This window comes from Hyperolius riggenbachi, chromosome 8, assembly GCF_040937935.1.
Source record: "Hyperolius riggenbachi isolate aHypRig1 chromosome 8, aHypRig1.pri, whole genome shotgun sequence".
NCBI classification, from domain to species: domain Eukaryota; kingdom Metazoa; phylum Chordata; class Amphibia; order Anura; family Hyperoliidae; genus Hyperolius; species Hyperolius riggenbachi.
Window position 1 is genome coordinate 204,366,224 of NC_090653.1, and position 6,000 is coordinate 204,372,223.

The window sequence follows — 6,000 nt, forward strand, 5'->3', positions numbered from 1 at the left end:
TGCCATGCCATTATTATGAAATGGGGCTAATGCCAGTAATGCAAGTAAAATACATTGCAATATTGATCAGGGATCCATTTTAATACATTACGCACACACTAACATTTTAAAGGTACTTTTGTACTTGCAGGAAAACATCCTATGCATCATTCACACTAAAATATACGTTCCTGCATTCAACACAACACAGTCTGAAAAGCACTGTGTGCATTTGCACCACTGCAATAAAATAGAATATATTGGTGCATTATGGAACCCCTTTAGTATTGTATCACATGAAGTGGACTACAAAGCACCATATGAGAATGCATGGTGGAGATTGGATAACGTGTGAAAGTATCCTGAAGACACAAATGTCTCTCTGCTCTGCACAATAGCCCAACAGTCTGACTCTCAGCTCTATATAACCAAATTATATGACTCAATTGGAAGTTGAGTCATGTAATTGTAGTGTGTATTATCACCAGGGCAATCATAGTAATCAGAATGTATTTCCTTTCCTCCAATATCAGCATAAATTTTATGTATGTAAAATCTATTTTTTTTTATAAATGTTACACATTTATTAGTAGTATTTTCACACATGTGAAAGGGCAAACTTTATAGTTTGCAATATATGACAACAATGCTTTGTATTGTGTTAATTTTGCATAGTTCCTTGTAAAGAACATTTCTTTTTAAATAAAGCTGTTTGGAAAATGTACACAAATGCATAGGTCTTTATTTGTATTGTTTTAGCTGTACAAAATGACGTGACAGTAAATTGCTAGATGCTTGCTAGAAATCCAAGCTCTGTCTAAAAAGTATGGTATACAATTTGTTTAACTGGAGCATGGATGTAAAAAATATCCATCTTAGCCAATGGCATATCTAGAGGGGTACAGGCATTCTCGTGCCATGGGTGTCACAGCACCATGGGCGCCATGCCTGCACCTACGCTGTGCTGTTATGCCTGCCCCTGTGCCTCCCCTTCAATCACTCAGATCTCAGATCAGATTAATTCTGTTATCTGGGGAACATCAACTACTTAATTTATCTATCTAGAGCACACTTGGCTATTTAATTATTTTATCTTGATGCACCTGGGTATTTATCTGGATGTTTATGACAAATAATTTTATTGGGGGTGCCTATTTGATTTATTATTTGGAGGCATGTGACTACTTGATTCTTTTATCTGGAAGCATGTGACTATTTAATTGTGAGGCACATGGCTACTTAATTCTAATATCTAGGGAAACATGACTTTTCAATGTATGTATCCGGGGGCATATTAAACTGTGGTATATGGGTAGCCCAGCTACTAAGTTCTGGTAACTTGGGATAACACAATTGTCTTACAACAATGGTGGCCTACAGACAATAGTTAAACTGCCTCTCCAGTAGTATTGAATTGTGGTCTCCCATTGCTTGTTGAATTGAGATATTCCAACTTACCTTAACACCCTTTTAATCAATAAACAGGAATGGCAGGGGAAAAGGAGGGGGCACATATTAATTGGCCTTAATGGGGTTCTGTATGGTCTTAATCCGTATACAATGCTCAAACTAAATAGCTGTAATGGTGAGGGGAAAGGTGAGAGCTAGGAGTGGAGAGGGGGAGGTTAGTGTTAGAAGTAAAGAGGGGAAGGTAAGGACCGGAGTGGGAGGTTATTGCTAGGTGTTAAAAGAGGGGAAGGTTAGTTTCAGAGTACAGAGAGGGAATACGTAGAAATCCCCCCCCCCCCCAAAAAAAAAAAACAACGTTTCGAACTATAAGACACACCCAGGATTAGAGGGCAAAAAACAGGAAAAAAATATTTTAATCCTAGGTGCATCCATGGTGCATGGGCATCTTATGGACCTCCAAACTATCTCATCTAAGCTGCCCCACTAGCTACAATAACTACACTACTCTAACACCTGTGTCCCTTCCTACTGCTATCCCCTCTGTAAAGCCCCATTACACCCAGCATGCCGCAGCAGCCTTTTGTCAACTAAAGGCACATTTGGACTTGTAGTTCTATGCAGCTAGACTTTATCAGGCTGTCTAACAGTATAACTTAAAAATGTAAAGGCCAGCATCCACATGGTACTAATCTCCCCAGGGACTTGGGTCAGAACTGCCTGCAGCAGATCTCCCTCACCATGTTCTTCTTCTTCCAAATGAGGGGGGGGGGGGGGCAGAGACTACAGTAACTGTCTGTGCCTGGCTCAAAGTCCGTGCTGCTCCAGTCCCGCAATACTTCCTCCGGGGGTGGAGGCCATGATCCATTATCACCGATGCCCGGCTCAAGGATCTTGCTGCTCCAATGTCACAACTCTTCCTTTCTGCAGTGGAAAATTGTATGCGGAAACACCTCATCCCCTTTGTCTGTGTTGTTTGTATTAACCATGTTTTACAGTATATATTTTCAGCAGCCTATTGTACAAGTGCAGCACAGATTTGAAGTAAAGATCCATGTGATCTTTACGTGATTGCATGAACCACCACATGTTCACTATTAGCAGAAAAAAGGATAATAAAAAATAAACTGATCTCCCATTACTCACATGCTTTTGTTTACGTGTACACAGTTTAAGCAATTTTCTCATCACTGTAATAATGAATGGCTTCAAATCGCATAAAGAGAGACTAACAAAAAAACAAAATGTATACATTGGTTCAAAACTATAGAAGACGTTTTAAACAAGGACTCTAACTCCGTGTGCTGGTACGGTGGGCTTTAAATGCCACAATTCTTTTTATTTTTTACATTTTTTGTTTCATATGCTGGTAAGATGGTTTTTAATGCCACTATTAATTTTATGTAATGCTTGGAAGATGTGTTTTCAAGGCCACTATTCTCTTTAGCTCACAACTAAGGGTGCATGTGGTCAGCCCAGTCACGTTTGAACTCTGGATTTTTGATGTTTCCCCATCTCCCAGAGTCCCGGAGTCTGTTGTATGTTATGTCTTAGGAAACTAAGACATAACATACAGGAGGCTCCCTATGCTGGATTGATTTATTTCATTTGGCACTGCTACTGGCCTGAGGAAGCGGGCTGAGACCCGCGAAACGCGTTGCCTGTGCTAAATAAAAATCTTTTGTATTGTTACAGAGATTCCATAATTGAGGTAAGCTACCTCATAATATTTATCGTTTTTACGCTGCTTTTAGACGCTTTTATCATACCAGGGCGCCTCTTTCCCCCGTTGTATTAGCTGAAAGCTTACTTTTTAAGTTAGCCAATAAATGGTATCATCCTGATTCAATATGTCTTGCTTTTACTGATGGCTAACACGGTACAACACTCTGCTGCTTCTACCAGGAAGATCCAGAAAGAAATAACAGGAAAGGTGTGAGGGTTATTTCCATGCTTCACTGCAGCTGCATGCATGGGGTTATGCCAACGGATCCATTAAACCACACCTAACACACCGATGTGAACACTACCATTACAACATAACGGCATTGCATTACCAATGTGATTATATTGTCTGACGTAATGCACCAGCCTGAAAGCAGCTTAACGGATTAGTTTGCTGGTCATGGATAGCGGAAATCCAAAGCAAAGATAAAGTAATTGTTGCACATGGGACTTATCTACTGTGAATATCCAGTCTTTGCAATGTTAAGAAATAGAGTATTTTTAGCACTAAAAATAAGAATAACACTAAAGGTGTGTTCACAGTTTTATAGTATATACTGTATGTCACAGGCCTGTAAAAACATTATTGCTTATGGAGGGATGTATGTTGCCCAGAGGAGTTCAAAGACTTCCTAAAGAAACCGGAAAAAGCACACAGCCACCAGGAGCCCCTCATGGTGTAATATGTCAGGTACTGATCTCGCAGTATTAAAGTGCAATACGATACTCACAAACTAGCAACCACAGTATGAAAGCAGGAGAGGAAGTCACGTCCTCACTCAAATTCTTTGGTTGTCAGGTGTGTGGGTTGCACTTCAAGAAAAAGGTAATTGTTCAACAAAAATGAGCGTAAAATGAATCCCCCAAGCACCTGGAGGGCTATGAACGTGTCAACTGGGAGGAAGAAGGTGCCCTAAAAATAGATGGATAAGAAAGATAAAATATATCTATTTATAAAATATACAAAAAAATGACTTACCTCTAAGAAGAAGGGGCAACGCCAAATTCAAAGGTATTTATTAGTCATCAGACACCATAACCAATAATGCATTTCGTGGAGCACAGTCCGCTTCCACAGATCAAATACAAACCTGTATCTGTATATTGTAGGTAGCAAGCTCAGAGCGCCTAAAAAAGTGCTCCAAGCTTGCTACCTACAATATGGCACTGTTTATATTTGACCTGAGAAGCGGACTGTGCTCCAACGCGTTATCGTTTATAGTGTCTGATGACTAATACATTTTACCTTTGAATTTGGCATTGCCCCTTCTCCTTAGTTTCTGTTCTGGAACCAGATCCACTTTCCTGCTTTCATATTCAGATGTGCTACTTTTCTGACCCAATATACTTTTCTGTATAAATTAGAACGTTTTCTAAAAAAAAAAAACAAAGAAAAAGTGTGTTCATTTGCATTCAAATGTTTAACCTCCAGTGTTGCCTATTTTCAAATGCTCATGTAAGTTGCTCAATAGCAGTTTCTGGCATGCTCAACTCCAGGTGTGGTAGAGCGTGTCTTTTGTCCAAATACTAGGCCACATACTGTAGGTAACTATGCTTTTTAGAAAATGCAATATGTTAGGCAATCTTTTTTTCCCCTTTACATGGAGTATGCAATATGTCAGAATCAGGCCAAGGTAGTCCTGGAACTTTGAGCAGGCAGTAAATTATGGTTAATAAGACAAAATCAAATATGGAATGAATGTTAAATCAGCCCATCTGGAATCCACATTTGATAAATATGCATCAAACATATGGACAAATCTGTCAGTTTCTAATGATATAAACTCAATGAAATAGAAGCCAAAATGTGTTATTTAAAGAATAATCAGGTTAGAGGGGAATGCATATTTTTTTATTTGTAAAGTGCCATCTGCATGAATGTGATGATAATCTTGTAACTTCAGTTGTTTTTGACCCACATACCTAAGAGTGGAAAAAGAACATCTGTTCTACACACCAGTTCCGGGTCATCAATGACACCTTTTATATCTCTCCGCTTCAAGTTTTCTTTATGTATGAATGGATGTTTTCCAATTCTCACGTTGCAGGATTAGCTTTTTTGTCTTCAAATTTCCAAAGTCTGTACATTTGATTTTTCTTTTAATTTATTGATTTTAAGCAAAACTGATGGTTATTAAAGATGTGGACGAACACTTCGCCAGTGAATAGCTATGGGCAGCCTGACCCCTGTTCTACTTCCGGGTCGCAGTGACCCGCAGTAGTACACATGCCCTGGGCTGGATGCGTTCATTAGTACGCATGCCCTGGGCGGTGCGCAGCTTGATTGTGTACCAGTGGCCGGGCATGCTTTGTGATGTCACGCTCATGCGCAGAGTGTGCTAGAGATGTAGCAAGCAGTTCTGCAAACTGCTCGCTACAGTGATCACTGTAAAGGTCAATGAAAACAAGGACCAATTTTGTCATTGTCTGTTCTAGGTTGTCACACATGTTTTTGCATGTGCAACTTCCCCTCTTTCAATGCAGCCCTTTTGGGAGCATAATTTTCACTACTTAGTACCTTTATATTTCATAAGAGTGAGCTACCATCAGTATACAAACCTCTGATGGCCACCTTGGTTAAAGCAAATGTGTTTGTTGATTAGGACGCTTTGAACCTTCCACATGCTAATTTTCAAAACCTTGCCATTTAAGAATTAAGATGTTCCTCAAGTCTTTCCCTTTATCATACTCACTGTGCTCATGCCAAGATTTGACCAACCATTGTATTGGGAATGTTATGCTGGGCATACACGACTCGTTTTTGACCTATTAAGATGGCTTGGTAGATAATTTCCGACATGTCTGATCTCCCACTCAATCGTTTCGCCACTTGATTCCAGATAGCAGTGAATGGTAAAAGATAAGAAAAACAAGTGGAAGATAAGAGAA